The sequence below is a fragment of the Mus caroli genome, unplaced genomic scaffold (assembly GCF_978045245.1).
Source record: "Mus caroli unplaced genomic scaffold, Mus_caroli_1 scaffold_3, whole genome shotgun sequence".
NCBI lineage: Eukaryota > Metazoa > Chordata > Mammalia > Rodentia > Muridae > Mus > Mus caroli.
In genome coordinates, this window is record NW_028227258.1 from 61,216,569 (window position 1) to 61,234,853 (window position 18,285).

At 40.2% G+C, this 18,285-nt stretch overlaps 1 pseudogene; it reads left to right on the forward strand.

The window, feature by feature from the left end:
* Window positions 1-363: 363 nt before the first annotated feature.
* On the forward strand, window positions 364-672 carry LOC110291891 (cytochrome b-c1 complex subunit 8 pseudogene; annotated as a pseudogene).
* Window positions 673-18,285: the final 17,613 nt, after the last annotated feature.

The window sequence follows — 18,285 nt, forward strand, 5'->3', positions numbered from 1 at the left end:
CTGGGAGTCCATGTGAGCACATCCCTATAATGTCTAGAAGGACTTGATTCCTTGGTGAGAGTCGTCCATCTCCTCTGGCTATGATACTTATCCACCTCCTCTCTCACAGTGTTCCTGAGCCCTGGGAAAGGGGAAGGAGTATGGAGGGGTTGATGAAGACATCCCTTTTTAGGCTGATCCTCTTTGCTTATTGATTATGGAAGCAATGTGACCAGATGCTTCAACCTTCTAATGTCTTGACTTTACCACCATGGTGGACCACATCGTCAACTGAGAGTTAGAGTAAACCCTTTTGCCCTTAAATTGCTATTGTCAATATATTCTATCAGGGCTCAGAGTAGTGGAGTGGGGGCCACCACCTCCATGGGATGCGAGTTTGGGAACCTGGTACAGATGCAGCCTGTTATCTCCTACAGCTCCTTTGAGTAGCATTCAGTACTACTTCAGCAAAGGCATCCCCTATGTATTGCACCACCCTTGAGTGTGCATCCTGCACATGGTACTGCCTTTGTAGTGTTCTATCTGATCTACACATGAGGCAACCAGGAGTTTGAGTAGTCCAAAAGGAAGAACCCAGTCAAGTATGAAAATGACAAGTGGGCAGCCTGCATCTGGATGAATTTTCTGCCTTTGAAAGACCCTCCTTCTCAGGGAGAAGAGTCTACATTGTAGTGCCTTAGGGACAATAAACTACATGTGGGCTTTTCAAAAATATATTTTATCACAGTGACAGGGAACAAAGCAAAGACAAACATTTTCACAACTGAACCCCAGTCAGGACCTCTTCACTTCTGTTAATCTTTCATTAGAAAAAATGTCAGTTTCTGCTTGGCAGAGACATTGGTAGTGTGTAGCCTTCATCAATCTCATTTTGTCTACTGAGCTGTAGGTGGCTGGAGAACATAAGATCCATCTGTTAATCATCCACATATGTCAGTATACGGACAGATGAAGCATAGACTAACTCCATGATGGCTCTGGTACAGGCCAGGACTGTAGCAAATGTCAAGGCTGTCTCCTGTCCCACCAAAACAAAAACAAAAACAGACTCACAGCTTTATGATAGGAGAATTCATTGTTATTAGAAAAAGAAAAAATTGCTAGGTGTTTTACTTATAGTTTCTGTTGTTTCAATAAAGTATCATGTCCAAAACGCAAGTTGGAGAAAGGGTTTATTCAGCTGAGATCCCCACATCATAATCTATCACTGAAGAAAGTCGGGATGAGAACTCAAACAGGGCAGAAATCTAGTGTCAGGAGTTGATACAGAGGCCATGGAGGGGTGCTGCTTACTGGATTGCTTCCCCTTGCTTGCTCAGCTTGCCTTCTTATGGAACCCAGGACCACCTCTCCAGAGATGGCACCACCCACAATGTGCTGGGCCATTCCATCATTAACTAAGAAAATGCCATAAGCTGGATCTCATGGTGGCATTTCCTCAACTGAGGCTCCTTCCTTTCTGATGACTCTAGATGGGTCAGTCACATTGTCACACAAAGCCAGCCAACAAACTAGGCCAACTGTTCATCTTTTCAGTTATGAACAATTTTTCTTTCATTTGCTTTTTATGGTGTTCTTATCTGATAGAAATTAAAATTAAAAAGAAATTAAGGGGCTCACTGCTAATAATTCCCAACATACTGTTGTGAATTTAGAAGGAAATCTAAAGGAAGAAATCCCCATGGAAGAAAAGAAAGAAAGTCAGAGAATTTATTAGTCAGAGTTTTTGTTGCTATGACAAAATACTTGAGGCAGGCTATATGGGGAAATGCTAATCTAGCTTTTATATTTTTGTATGCTGGTTATCCACACAGTATTGTTCATGCTGTTACATGGGTTTCTGTCTACTTTGTTGTTGTTGTTGTTTTAACCCTGACCTTATCATCCTATCCCATTTTATCCTGAATGCTTATTAATACAGGCAGAGTGGTACACCAGTATAATATTCTAATCAGCAGAAGCCAATGGTCCACTGAGTGCCAATGATTCAATGTACATGAGCTATCCTAGGGATAAATTAACCCTATAGTGCCAGCACATTGCCCTATGACAGTTCCAAAGTAATGTTTCTAACCTTGCACTCAGAGAAAGAGGAAAGGTCATTCTCTTACAGATGATGTCTTGGGGATTTCAGAGCAATCAGCAATGAGAAAGGAGTAGTTGGCCTGTTTATTGGAACTAAGGTAAGTTCATTTATACTTGGGATTCCCTAGTAGACGCTCTCATATAGGTAAGTCAAGGCTTAGAGGACCCAGCTATGCCACTCCTGGGCATATACCCAGAAGATGCTCCAACATGTAATAAGGACACATGCAGATCCCGGACTCCACCGAGACTACTCTGCACAGAGGATAGGTGTGTGCCCGGCCCGGGAGGGCTTTGCCTGAGCATCTGCGGGAGACATCTTGGATCCCGGACTCCACTGAGACTACTCTGCACAGGTGAGAGTGTGGACTACAGAAGCTAACAACTTCTGGGACAGGCAGGAGCCACAGAGCTTCTGAGGGAGCCCCCTTTTCGGGCTCCAGACATCTGGGCACCTTCCCTGCCAGAGGATAAGTGTCCGCCTGGCCCGGGAGGGCTTTGCCTGAGCATCTGCGGGAGACATCTTGGATCCCGGACTCCACCGAGAATACTCTGCACAGGTGGGAGTGTGGACTACAGAAGCTAACAGCTTCTGGGATAGGTCCTGTTTTGGGCCTTCATCTTCTGCCAGGAGGAAAGTCTGAACACCAGATATTTGTGCACCTTCCTTGAAGGAGGAGAGCCTGCCGTCAGAGAGTGCTCTGCCCACTGAAACTCAGGAGAGAGCTATTCTCCTCAGTCTGCTGGTAGAGAACAACAGAATCACAAGAGGAAAAAACTCTAGACAACTATAACGACTGACTCCAGAGTTTACCAGATGGTGAAAGGCAGACATAAGAATCTTATGAACAAAAACCAAGACCACTCACCATCATCAGAACCCAGTACTCCCACTTTAGCCAGTCCAGGGCACCCCAACACACCTGAAAACCTAGACCCGGATTTAAAGGCATATCTCATGGTGATGGTAAAAGACATCAAAAGGACTTTAATAACTCACTTAAAGAAATACAAGAGAACACTGCTAAAGAGTTGCAAGTCTTTATAAAAAACAGGAAAACACATCCAAACAGATGATGGAAATGAACAAAACCATACTAGACCTAAAAAGGGAAGTAGACACAATAAAGAAAGCCCAAAGTGAGGAAATGCTGGAGATAGAAAACCTAGGAAAGAAATCTGAAACCATAGATGCGAGCATAAGCAACAGAATACAAGAGATGGAAGGGAGAATCTCAGGTGCAGAAGATTCCATAGAGAACATCGGCACAACAATCAAAGAAAATACAAAATGCAAAAAGATCCTAACTCAAAACATCCAGGAAATCCAGGACAGAATGAGAAGACCAAACCTATGGATAATAGGAGTAGAGGAGAATGAAGATTTTTCAACTCAAAGGGCCAGCAAATATCTTCAACAAAATTAAAGAAGAAAACTTCCCAAACCTAAAGAAAGAGATGCCCATGAACATACAAGAAGCTTACAGAACTCCAAATAGACTGGACCAGAAAAGAAATTCCTCCTGGCACATAATAATCAGAACAACAAATGTACTAAATAAAGATAGAATATTAAAAGCAGTAAGGGAAAAAGGTCAAGAAACATATAAAGGCAAGCCTATCAGAATTACACCAGATTTTTTACCAGAGACTATGAAAGCCAGAAGATCATGGACAGATGTTATACAGACACTAAGAGAACACAAATGCCAGCCCAGGTTACTGTACCCAGCCAAACTTTCAATTACTGTAGATGGAGAAACCAAAGTATTCCACAACCAAAACAAATTCACACATTATCTTTCCATGAATCCAGCCCTTCAAATGATAATAACAGAAAGAAAAAAAAAACAATACAAGGAGGGAAACCACATCCTAGAAAAAACAGGAAAGTAATTGATCAACTAACCTAAAAGAAGACAGCCAGCCTGGGGTGGTGGCACTCCCAGCACTTGGGAGGCAGAGGCAGGTGGATTTCTGAGTTCGAGGCCAGCCTGGTCTACAAAGTGAGTTCCAGGACAGCCAGGGCTATAAAGAGAAACCCTGACTTGAAAAACCAAAAAAAAAAAAAAGAAGAAGACAGCCACAAAAACAGAATGCCAACTCTAACGACGAAAAAATAGGAAGCAACAATTACTTTTCCTTAATATCTCTTAATATCAATGAACTCAACTCCCCAATGAAAAGACATAGACTAACAGACTGGCTACACAAACAGGACCCAACATTTTGCTGCTTACAGGAAACCCATCTCAGGGAAAAAGACAGACACTACCTCAGAATGAAAGGCTGGAAAACAATTTTCCAAGCAAATGGTATGAAGAAACAAACTGGAGTAGCCATTCTAATATCTAATAAAATCAACTTCCAACCCAAAGTCATCCAAAAAGACAAGGAGGGGCACTTCATATTCATCAAAGGTAAAATCTTCCAAGATGAACTCTCAATTCTGAATATCAATGCTCCAAATTCAAGGGCAGCCACATTCATTAAAGAAACTTTAGTAAAGCTCAAAGCACACATTGTACCTCACACAATAACAGTGGGAGACTTCAACACAACATTTTCACCAATGGACAGATCATGAAAACAGAAACTAAACAGGGACACAGTGAAACTAACAGAACTTATGAAACAAATGGATCTAACATATATCTACAGAACATTTTATCCTAAAACAAAAGGATATACCTTCTTCTCAGCACCTCATGTTACCTTCTCCAAAACTGACCATATAATTGGTCACAAAACAGGCCTCAACAGATACAAAAATATTGAAATTGTCCCATGTATCCTATCAGATGACCATGGACTAAGGCTGTTCTTCAATAACAACATAAATAATACAAAGCCAACACTCACGTGGAAACTGAACAACACTCTTCTCAATGATACCTTGGTCAAGGAAGGAATCAAGAAAGAAATTAAGGACTTTTTAGAATTTAATGAAAATGAAGCCACAACATACCCAAACTTATGGGACACAATGAAAGCATTTCTTAGAGGAAAACTCAAAGCTCTGAGTGCCTCCAAAAAGAAACTAGAGAGAGCACACACTAGCAGCTTGACAACACAACTAAAAGCTCTAGAACAAAAGGAAGCAAATTCACCCAAGAGGAGTAGATGGGAGGAAATAATCAAACTCAGGGGCTAAATCAACCAACTGGAAAGAAGAACTATCCATAGAATCAACCAAACAAGGAGCTGCTTCATTGAGAAAATCAACAAGATACCCTTAGCCAGACTCACTAGAGAGCACAAGGAAAGCATCCTAATTAACAAAATCAGAAATGAAAAGGGAGACATAACAACAGATCCTGATGAAATCCAAAACACCATCAGATCCTTCTACAAAAGGCTATACTCAACAAACTGGGGAACTGGGATGAAATGCACAAGTTTCTAGACAGATACCAGGTACAAAAGTTAAATCAAGAAAAGGTTAGTGATCTAAAGAGTCCTATATCCCCTAAAGAAATATAAGCAGTCACTAATAGTCTCCCAACCAAAAAAAAAAGCCCAGGACCAGATGGGTTTAGTGCAGAGTTCTATCAAACCTTCAAAGAGGATATAATCCCAGTTCTTCACAAACTATTCCACAAAATAGAAGCAGAAGGTACTCTACCCAATTCATTCTATGAAGTCACAATTACTCTAATACCTAAACCACAAAAAGACCCAAAACGATAGAGAACTTCAGACCAATTTCCCTTATGAATATCGATGCAAAAATCCTCAATGAAGTTCTCACTACCCGAATACAAGAACACATCAAAACAATCATTTATCCTGAGGAAGTAGACTTCATCCCAGGGATGCAGGGATGGTTCAATATAGGGAAATCCATCAACGTAATCCAGTATATAAACAAAATCAAATACAAAACCAACATGATCATCTGGTTAGATGCGAAGAAAGCATTTGACAAAATCCAACACCCCTTCATAATAAAACTCTTGGAAAGATCAGGAATTCAAGGCCCATACCTAGACATGATAAAAAAGTAATCTACGGCAAACCAGTAGCCAACATTAAAGTAAATGATAAGAAGCTGGAACCAATCCCACTAAAATCAGGGACTAGACAAGGCTGCCCACTTTCTCCCTACCTATTCAACATTGTACTTGATGTCCTAGCCAGAGCAATTAGACAACCAAAGGAGATCAAGGGGATAAAATTTGGAAAGGAAGAAGTCAAAATATCACTTTTTGCAGATGATATGATAGTATATATAAGTGACCCTAAAAATTCCACCAGAGAACTCCTAAACCTGATAAACAGCTTCAGTGAAGTAGCTGGATATAAAATTAACTCAAACAAGTCAGTGGCCTTTTTCTACACAAACAATAAACAGGCTGAGAAAGAAATTAGGGAAACAACACCCTTCTCAATAGTCACAAATAATATTAAATACCTTGGTGTGACTCTAACTAAGGAAGTGAAAGACCTGTATGATAAGAACTTCAAGTCTCTGAAGAAAGAAATTAAAGAAGATCTCAGAAGGTGGAAAGATCTCCCCTGCTCATGGATTGGTAGAATCAACATAGTAAAAATGGCTATCTTGCCAAAAGCAATCTACAGAATCAATGCAATCCCCATCAAAATTCCAACTCAATTCTTCAGTGAATTAGAAAGGGCAATCAGCAAATTCATCTGGAATAACAAAAAACCTAGGATAGCCAAAACTCTTCTCAAGGATAAAAGAACCTCTGGTGGAATCACCATGCCTGACCTAAAGCTGTATTACAGAGTGATAAAAACTGCATGGTACTGGTATAGCGACAGACAAGTAGACCAATGGAATAGAATTGAAGACCCAGAAATGAACCCACACACTTGATCTTTGACAAGGGAGCAAAAACCATCCAGTGGAAAAAAGATGGTTTCATTTTGTTTCAAAAAATAGTGCTGGCACAACCTGTGGTTATCATGTAAAAGAATGCTAATTGATCCATTCCTATCTCCTTGTACTAAGGTCAAGTCTAATTGGATTAAGGAACTCCACATAAAACCAGCGACCCTGAAACTTATACAGGAGAAAGTAGGGAAAATCCTCGAAGATATGGGTACAGGGAAAAAAATTCCTTAATAGAATAGCAATGGCTTGTACTGTAAGATTGAGAATTGATAAATGGGACCTCATAAAATAGCAAAGTTTCTGCAAGGCAAAAGACACTGTCAATAAGACAAAAAGGCCACCAACAGATTGGGAAAGGATCTTTACCTATCCTAAATCAGATAGGGGACTAATATCCAATATATATAAAGAACTCAAGAACGTGGACTCCAGAAAATCAAATAACCCCATTAAAAAATGGGGCTCAGAGCTAAACAAAGAATTCTCACCAGAGGTATACTGAATAGCTGAGAAGCACCTGACAAAATGGGAAATGGAAATCAAAACAACCCTGAGATTCCACCTCACACCTGTCAGAATGACTAAGATCAAAAACTCAGGTCACAGCAGATGCTGGCCAGGATGTGGAGAAAGAGGAACACTCCTTCATTTTTGGTGGGATTGCAAGCTTGTACAACCACTCTGGAAATCAGTCTGGCGGTTCCTCAGAAAATTGGACATAGTACTACCGGAGGATCCAGCAATACCTCTCCTGGGCATATATCCAGAAGATGTCCCAACCAGTAAAAAGGACACATGCTCCACTATGTTCATAGCAGCCCTATTTATAATAGCCAGAAGCTGGAAAGAACCCAGATGTCCCTCAACAGAGGAATGGATACAGAAATTATGGTACATTTACACAATGGAGTACTACTCAGCTATTAAAAAGAATGAATTTATGAAATTCCTAGCCAAATGGATGGACCTGGAGGGCATCATCTTGAGTGAAGTAACACAATCACAAAAGAACTCACACAATATGTATTCACTGATAAGTGGATATTAGCCCAAAACTTAGGATACCCAATATATGAGATACAATTTGCTAAAAACATGAAACTCAGGAAGAATGAGGACCAAAGTGTGGACACTTTGCCCCTTCTTAGAATTGGGAACAAAACACCCATGGAAGGAGTTACAGAGACACAGTTTGGAGCTGAGACAAAGAATGGACCATCTAGAGACTGCCATATCCGGGGATCCATCCCATAATCAGCCTCCAAACGCTGACATCATTGCATACATTAGCAAGATTTTGCTGAAAGGACCCAGATACAGCTTTCTCTTTGTGAGACTATGCTGGTGCCTTGCAAACACAGAAGTGGATGCTTACAGTCAGCTATTGGACGGATCACAGGGCCCTCAATGGAGTAGCTAGAGAAAGTACCCAAGGAGCTAAAGGGATCTGCAACCCTATAGGTGAAACAACAATATGAACTATCCAGTACCCCCCCCCCAGAGCTCCTGTCTCTAGCTGCATATGTATCAGAAGATGGCCTAGTCGACCATCAGTGGAAAGAGAGGCCCATTGGTCGTGCAAACTTTATCTGCCTCAGTACAGGTCAATGCCAGGGCCAAGAAGTGGGAGTGGGTACAGGGGAGTGGGTGGGGGAGCGTGTGGAGGACTTTTGGCATAGCATTGGAAATGTAAATAAAATAAATACCTAATAAAAAACAAACAAACAAAAAATAAGGACACATGCTCCACTATGTTCATAGCAGCCTTATTTATAATAGCCAGAAGCTGGAAAGAACCCAATTGTCCCTCAACAGAGGAATTAATACAGAAAATGTGGTACATTTACACATTGGAGTACTACTCAGCTATTAAAAACAATGACTTCATGAAATTCTTAGGCAAATGGATGGAACTATTTCTAGTTCCATATCATCCTGAGTGAGGTAACCGAATCACAAAAGAACACACATGGTATGCACTCACTGATAAGTGGATATTAGCCCAGAAGTTCCGAATACCCAAGATATAATTCATAAACCACATGAAGCTCAAGAAGAAGGAAGACCACAGCATGGATACTTTGGTCCTTCTTAGAAGGGGGATCAATATACCCAAGAGAAGAGATACAGAGACAAAGCATGAAGCAGAAACTGAAGGAAAGGCCATCCAGAGACTGCCCCACCTGGAGATCCATCCCATGTACAGTTACCAAACCCAGACACTATTGTGGATGCCAACAAGTGCTTGCCTGATATAGCTGTCTCCTGAGAGTCTCTGCCACTGCCTGACAAATACGGAAGTGAATGCTCACGGCTATCCATTGGACTGAGCACAGGGTCCTCAATGAAGGAGTTAGAGAAAGGACCTAAGGAGCTGAAGAAGTTTGCAGCCCCATCGGAGGAACAACAATATGAACTAACCAGTACCCCCAGAGGTCTCAGGGACTAAAGCACCAACCAAAGAGTACACATGGAGGGACCCATGATTCCAGCAGCATATGTAGCAAAGGATGACCTTGTGAGATATCAGTGAGAGGAGAGGCCCTTGGTCCTGTAAAGGCTTTATGCCCCAATGTAGGGAAATGCCAGGACAGGGAAGCAGAAGTGGGTGGGTTAGTGAGGGGGGAAGAAGAGGGCTTTTGGAGGGGAATTGAGGAAAGGGAATAACATTTGAAATGTAAATAGAGAAAATATCTAACAAAAAGAAAAAAGAAACTATGAGGAATAAGTGGAGAGGAAACTGTAATTATAATATATTTTATTTTATGAAAAAATATATTTTCAATAAAGGGTGAGAAAGCAAAAAAAAAAAAAATACTTAGAAGTTTATTTGACCTCAAAAGTCACTTGCAAACTTGGCCCTACTGAGTGTCTACCTTGCACTGTAGGTGTCTTTAGAATTTTCTTGTTATCTACTCTTAAGTGACTGTTATTTCTTCATTGACTTCAAATGAGAGTAGTTTTCTTTTTATATGTATTCTGAATTTGCATAAGCAGTCAGGGCCTGTTAGATAGATAGATAGATAGATAGATAGATAGATAGATAGATAGATAGATAGATAGATGATAGATAGATAGATAAAATGTTCTTGTCCTTGAGAGTTCATTCAGCAAAAAGACAAAAGTAGTGAGTTCATTTAGAGACCACTTCTCCTCTTGACCCAAGAAGTTGGGAACAGAGGCAAGTCTACAAGAAGAAATAGAACCTGCCCCTATTCACATCTTGTTGCTTATCCAAAGTCTAATTTCTAATAATAAATATAAATTATGCCTCCATAAAGAGTATGTTGTCAGCAAATCCAGGCTATCAAAATTGTAGCTGTCATCTGAGCCCCCTACTCTTAACCCTCCAGGTTCTGGATGCCATCTTCAATGATCATAGTCTACCTATCTGGCTCAAATTTAAAGGGTCTCTCCAAACATTCTGTTACATCTACCTCAACTCTATGTATTTGGGGGTGTAAGAAGTTCACCGAAATGCAACCATTCTCCTCCTTCATTGCATCAAATGGAAACAAGAAAAGAGGAGAGGTGAGAACAGAGGTTTGCAGTTGGAAGCAGAAACAGTCATACACATACAGCCTCAGGCTGGAGAGATGGCTCAGCAGTTAAGAGCACTGACTGCTCTTCCAAAGGCCCTGGGTTCAATTCCCAGCAACCACATGGTGGCTCACAACCATCTGTGATGGGATCCAATGCACTCTTCTGGTGTATCTGAAGAGAGCAACAGTGTACTCACATAAAATTTAAAAAAAAAAGATATATATGTCTCCTGCCTTAAAGAAGGTAAGAACAATTAGTTGGGGGCTTGTCTTGAACCTCAGCCCAAAACTTTGCTGTTATCAGATAGCATCCAGAGAGAGGTCAAAAGTCCATCTTTGAGGACACTATTGGGAATTCAATTCTTTTGTCCTCTACATTATTTTGTTATCATAAAATAATTTGCTGAAAAACTTGAGGGTTAAAATAACAAACCTATCACATCATAATTTCTTTAAATTGGAAATATAGGCCAAATGAGTCTAGCTCACACATGTTCTCTCAGGGGGTGGTGGCTAAGCTGTCTCAGCCAAGGCTCTGGTCCTATCTGGATGTTTAACTTAGAGTGGTTACTTCCAGATTCATTCATGTGGTTGTGGGCAGGACATAATTTCTCTCACTAAGGATTTTGCTAGACCTAGTATCTGTTGACTCAAGGAAAGCCATTTGCAGCTTAGGACACCAGTGCAAATTCCTGGAAAGAAGCATGTCTGTGAAGACTGACAGATTAAAAGGCAAGAGTGTGGAAGGATTGAAATATTGCAGGGAGGAGGCTATTCAACTTGTCCTGGGCTAGCCTTACCCCCTTATATGCCATTCCTCTTCCACCTCTGTGTCAGAACTAACACACACTGTGACTAATACATTAAAAACCTCTTGGAAATGATTAACTCAGCAGCCCAGTAGCTTCTACAAACCTCATAGATAAGAAAGTCATCAGATAACATCTGAGGCCTATAGAAAAGCTTCCCCCTCTTGCAGCATCCCCTTCCCCCATGTACCTACTGATGTGTCTTACAATCACCTCAATTTGGGATTTCTTTGTTCTATAAAACTATAACATTTAATGAAACTGCTTCCGAGTGGAAACATGGAATTTGAGGTAACCTAATTCTGTGTTCCCAGGCCATGATCACTCAAACTTGGCTGTAGAATAAACTCTTAAACTCTTATTTCTCTTTTAAGGTGAAGGCTGTGTTTTTTTCTGTTTGGTTGGTTGGTTTGCATTGTTTTTGTTCTCGCATTAATAGCAAACACCAAAACTGCCCCAGATCCTCAGAGGACCTGAGATGACCATGATTTTGTTGTTAAAACAGAGATATACCAAAAAACAGTTGCTATATCTACTCTCCAGTCTCATTTTGATTTTTTAATATGTACTTTGTAGTGAGACCTTTTCACAATGCTAAGGAACATGAGAGCTAGCTCTTACAGCAGTATGTATTCCCAAATAAGAACATTACAATGTGTCTAAAAATTGAAGCTGCACTATCCTTACATCCTAACCTTAGACAGTTGTAAAAGAACAAGGTAACGTGTGAGTTATATCTCAGCACTTCCACTATATTGTCTTCAGAACTGGATCAGTTACTCCAAGTTCCATTCAGCAAGATAAGGTTATACAAGAGTATAAAGGGCAGAAGTGACAAGACTCACCTCGGGGGCATCCCATTTCTTCCCTATTGTTGAATCATCCCAGTGTAGCAGTGCATTGTCTTTAATAGAGTTACAGAATATATTTCTTAATGTTTTATAGATCAATTAGAGGTGAAGTATTAAAAAAAAAAAACTACCACATGGTGAATGAATTTGCCAGAAACAATTTGACTGAAAGCAATTTTGTGGAAACAAGAGTGATCCAAAAGCAATTTGGTCAAAATATATCCTAGTCACCAGAGGAATTGAAATATAAAAGCAAAATACAAGTAAAAGTCCCCCAAATCCTGAAAGGCAGATGAAAATTACTAAAGACTAATAAAAGGTTGCAAAAGTACTTTCTCTCGTAAACCAAAATAAACAGTGTCGTGAAACTAGAGACAGACTATTAATATTCCACAAATTATCATATTGGTCAGCTTGTTTCATAAGAAATTGTACTGAGCCAAATTGCTCTCAGCTGAGTTGCCCTATCCCATTAGAAAATACAACAGCTCCTAACAATGTGGTGGGAAGGCTCTGGCCAGCTTAGAGTGTGATTTCTAGGAGAAGTTCTTAGTGATAGTAGGCCAAGAGATGGCGTTAAGTAATCAATTACCCTGGAACTTGATCTTTTAAAATATCAATAATTTATAATGTTTGCCATTTCTTTGAGTCAGGAATTAGGGAATATCTTAGACAAAGTCGTTAGAATATCTCATGAAATGGTAATCAGATGCCAGCAGAGGCTGTAATCAACTGAAGGCTGATCACTGGAGTTGGCTCCTAAGTGGTCCAATACCATATCTGTCAGCTTAGCCTCTGCACATGAACCTCCCAGACAGGCATTTGGCATGGATCATCACAGGTCTGACAAGCAACTTGCCCCAAAGTGAAGGAGCCAGGATAGGAAGATGGAGGCTTACTGCCTTCTGGCCTTAGTGCCACATGCTTTCACTCCCACCACAGTCTCTTAGTGTCATAGAGCCATCTGGCTTAAAGAGACAGTACACTAAAGAGGTGTGAATTCCATAAAGCATTAGCCATTGGAAGTTTTCTTGGAGTCTAGGTGTCATATAAACAAAAACGATGAGCCACTTCCAGCCAGATTTCTATAGCATCTAGTCCTTCCTTCTTATTTGAAAGATAATGATTGTTCTGTCCTTGGTTCACAAAAATCCTAAGTCTAAGAAAGTTCTGGTTTCAACAGCATTGGATAGTTGAAGCACAATGTGTGGAAAGAGCCAACCTTATACACTAGAGCTGCCTTGCTCAGTCAAATACCAGGTCTACTGCTTTGGGACTAGAACTTTAATTCCTCTCGAATTCTGAAGGAAAAAAAAAGTGGCCTTGTGTATTTAAAGGGGGAAAGAAATCATCAAATGCAAATACCCCGGGGAGAGGTAACATGCTAGCCTAAATTTGCATCGAGGTGTGAATGATGTGTGACAGACCATTTCCTGAGCCACGTTCATAAAGGCCAGGCAACAAATAGAAAGTGGAAAGGGTCCTACGAGAAACATGGGCGAGGCATCCAGGGAAGTGGAAGGAAAAGCTCTGACATCATCGCTTTTTCCAGAGCCCACACTTCTCCCACAGCAGTTCAAAGAGGGAATTACAGAAAGTTAGATCTACTGCCCAAAGAATAGTAATAAGCCCTAAAATAGAGTACAGTGAGGAATCGGCAATTTAAAGAAAAGTCATTTTTAGATTGGGGTCCAAACCCTATGGTTTATATTGTAACTTATTTGTGCCTTTTGATTAATGGCCTCTGCAGATGTGTAACTCTGCACGTTCTGGCTCTAACAACTCATAGGGCACAGTATCAATGGGAGAGGGGTAGGGACTGAAGGAGTGGCACAGAGTGAAGATACACTCATAAAAGCACACTTGGACCAGGAATGAATAAGCACTGCCAAGCTTGTGTTTGGTCCTTTACACCACCTGGCATTGCCCCAAACGCGCAGAAAAAGTCTATCAATGTGAGTTTGTATTTCCAGGAATGACTAAGAGCTGGCTATATAAAGAGTGCTTTAAGCCAAATTCCATGACAATGATCTTCAAAAAGCAAGGAGGGATGTCCGAATGTTTCCACGGTCCTGCAATTTGGTCACACCAAATATTGCTCAGGATCACTCCCAAAGACCTGAAAAGCATTCCAATAAAATATTTTTATTCAAGTCAATTATAACCTATGCTCATAGATTATAATTTTGAAAAACAAATCAAGGGGCACAGCAATTCTTAACTCTCTTTCTATGACTCCTTTCTTTTCTCTCAGATCCTACCACATTCTTTCTTTTCTATTAAGACAGTTCTGATGCTTCCATCACTTTGCCTTAAATATCATGGCCAAGAGATTCCAGTTTTGCCATTACCGCTGAAGTTCCTACAGATCATCGCCCTTTCCTACCATCCCATGCAACCTGGATAGTTTGTATTTTGACTTTAAAAGGAAATCCATCAGTTCAACAACAAATTCACACACACACACACACACACACACACACACACACACACACAGAGAGAGAGAGAGAGAGAGAGAGAGAGAGAGATATCATCAGAATACCCATATAAAGGTACGTTTATCAAAGTCCTTCACAGATGAGACCTTGCTAATAAAATATTATCTCTAGCAAGAGTATGAAATGAAGCCCTTGACTGTAGGAACCAAAGACTCTAAAATGGCATCTGTCTGCTTTCTTTCTGATTGCCTCAAAGGATTATTGTATATCTTGTTTAGTCTTATGAGTGATGAACCACCTAACATATAATAGACACTAAGTAACTACTCATGAGATTTATGTGATAATAAAATGCCCAGGAGTTGAAGAAAGTCTATTTTGATTCTTCTTCTAATGGTTAGGGCCTAAACTATGAAAAAACATCCTGTAAATATTGGGTATTTTTTAAGCTCTCAATCTAATTCCATACCTTATACTCATCTGAACTGCCTGGACTCTTTTCTTCCAATCTATCCATGATGTGCAAATGCAAAAATAAATACTCTCTTTCAATTCTGCAATCCCTACTGACTCTAATGCTTTAGACAGATAGTTTTCTATTTCTAAGGACAAAACAAAATTTAAAATCTCATCTAAGAGAAAAGGAAGTGTAGGGGAAACGGCAACCATTCATACATTCTTGCATTAGTCCACTTACTATTGCACCAAAAACTGAGTGATTTCTGATACAAAAATACATTCAACATGGAGCCTCTAGAAGTTGAAATTCGGTAATCAACATCTGCCCCCCCCCCAAAAAAAAAGTAAGAGGAAGAGAAGGAGGGAAGGGGAGAGGAAGAGGGAGAGAGGAGAAAGAAAGAGAAAGAGAGAGAGAGAAAGAAAGAAAGAAAGAAAGAAAGAAAGAAAGAAAGAAAGAAAGAAAGAAAGAAAGAAAGAAAGAAAGAAGAAAAGAAAGGAGAGGAGAGGAGAGGAGAGGAGAGGAGAGGAGAGGAGAGGAGAGGAGAGGAGAGGAGAGGAGAGGAGAGGAGAGGAGAGGAGAGGAGAGAAGAGAAGAGAAGAGAAGAGAAGAGAAGAGAAGAGAAGAGAAGAGAAGAGAAGAGAAGAGAAGAGAAGAGAAGAGAAGAGAAGAGAAGAGAAGAAAAGAAAAGAAAAGAAAAGAGAAATTCCTGATGCTGAACTGCCAAGTTTCTGCTAGGCCTGAAACCTGTTTTAGTGATGATGATTATAGGCAAACTAACATTAGAAGTCTATACTGTGTGCCAGGTACTGTACTGGACACTTTCCATATGTCACAAAAAATTATCACTATAGAGCCTGAGTAATGTCCTCAGATTCTGTTTTTATTACATTGGAGCAGGACAGCTTCCCCCACTCTTCCAGAATGCCCTGGCTGTTGTGAGGCCAACAACTGAGTCCCAGGTAACAGAAGCAACTGTAACTATCAAGTCTCAGATCTTGCCTGTGTTTATGGAGCTGTAATCCCACCAGAGGTAACTTTGACTTTGGATATTATTAAGTGTTGGGTTAAACTTGCTTTGCTCCTAACCTTCTCAAAAAGCTTAACGTCAAGTTAGTCACAAAGGAGGTGACTAAGTCTCTGAGAATAAACATTAATGAAACCAAGAATGAGCCCACTGGGAAAGGCTTTGGGTCAATTAAACCTTTTCCAGAATAATATACCCATGTTTTTACAGTTTCTATCATGTGAGCTGCTTTCTTCTCCATTACCTGGTCCTCAGCCTCATCTCCCCATACCCAGGTATGAATTATTTTACATGCATTGGCATTGGGCACATTGAACACAGCACACCATCCAAAACACTTCTGTGTTTGGAGACCTCCTTCTGAGAATCAGGAAAGTAGAGATAGCATTGCCAGGTGTATGAGTTCTCAGTGTGAGCCAAATGTAGTGTGCCAGATCACTGGGACAGACTAGGAGGCTTTTCAGTGTCCAGATGAGCCAATGAACTGTTTTAAATGCCTGAAATATAAACTGACTACATTTTGTGAAAAGATTCTCTGTTATAGCTGAAATCTGGCAGGAGGAACAGCAAGCTGAGGAAAGTCTCCCTCCTCTCTAAATTCAAAGCCCCAGGGATATGGGGTTTCACTTTTAAGTAGGTTTGGTTCTCAGTGAATTCAGTGTTGTTGAACTTTATATTTTGGACTCCAGAAAATGTCCACTAAAAAGAAACTTGACCATTTATGCTCATAAAATTCCATGCCATTTAGTACACTTATTAGTACCAGGAGTGATGAGTGGACATCTTGATTCAGTTGAATAGAGTAAGCACCTGACAAAGCAGGGTCTGCAGGAGCATTTCTGGGGTCTCATAATTAACAAGAATTGCCCTAATTGTTCTAGCAAAATATACTGTGGATGAATGGTAAAAATGGAAGTATCTATATATTCCTTTTGTATAGTTGAACTGAATTTAAAAGGTACCTAGAATAATTACAAATATTGTTACATTGACAGGATCAAGAATCTTCTAGGAGGTTTGTCTGTCAGAGAGCTTAGTGATCAGATGAACTGAAATAGAAAGACCCATCCCAGACATGAGTGGCAGCATCGGATGGTGTCTGGATGTGGGGTTTATTGCTCTGAAGAGACATCATGACCATGGCAACTCTTAGAAAGGAAAACATTTAATTGGGGCTGGCTTAGAGTTTCAGAGGTTTAGTCCATTATCAACATGGTGTGAAACATGGCAGAGAGCAAGCAGGCATGACACTGGAGAAGGAACTGGGAGTTCTACACCTTGATCAGAAGGCAGCTGAAAAGAGGCTGTGTACTACTCTGGGGAGCTTGAGCATAGGAGATCTCCAAGCCCATCCCCACAGTGACATACTTCCTCCAACAAGGCCACACGTACTCCAATGAGGACTTACATCCTAATAGTACCACTCTCTACTACAAAGCACTCAAACACATGAATCTCTGAGGACCATTCCTATTCAAGCCACTCCAGAAGGGTTAGAGTCTTAGACTGAATGGAAAGGAAAAAGCAATCCATGCTCCAACATTAATCCCTCCCTGCTTACTGAGTGTGGATAAAAGGTGACCAACTGCCTAAGGTTCCTGCCACCATCTCCGTCATAAGGACTGTATGCTCACCTGTGAACCAAAATAAACCCTTCTTTAAGTTTATCTGACAGGTATTCATCGCAGCAATTATAAAATTAGCTAATGCATGCTATGAAGAGGCAGAGGGATCTATCTCTGGTCTATATACAGAGTTCCAGGACAGCCAGAATCACACAGTGAGACCCTGTACTGAAACAAATGAACAAAGAGTAACTAATACAGTACATAAAATCTAAATGATAATTGTAGATGATTAGCAACCCCCATGATATTACAAAAAAAAAAAAAGATCTATGTCATATCATCTTCTGTTCCAAACATGCAAAATGTCAAAAAGTAAGTCAGACTAGAAAATGGTGGGTCAGAAAAATTTACTATTATGCTGGTGTTTATTTGCATTAAATGAAAAAAATTATCAAATATTTTAGTTTCAAAAATAGTCTTATCTTATTTTTATCCCAATTCTTAATTAATAAATGTCATCAATAGGAAGATCTATTACAGGAAAATGAAGAACTGAGCAAATTTTTCACAAGTTTATTATGGATTGTTATCATCAATAATGTGTTTTAAAGCCTCACACTATATTCTTCAGAGGAGCATGTTGTCACACA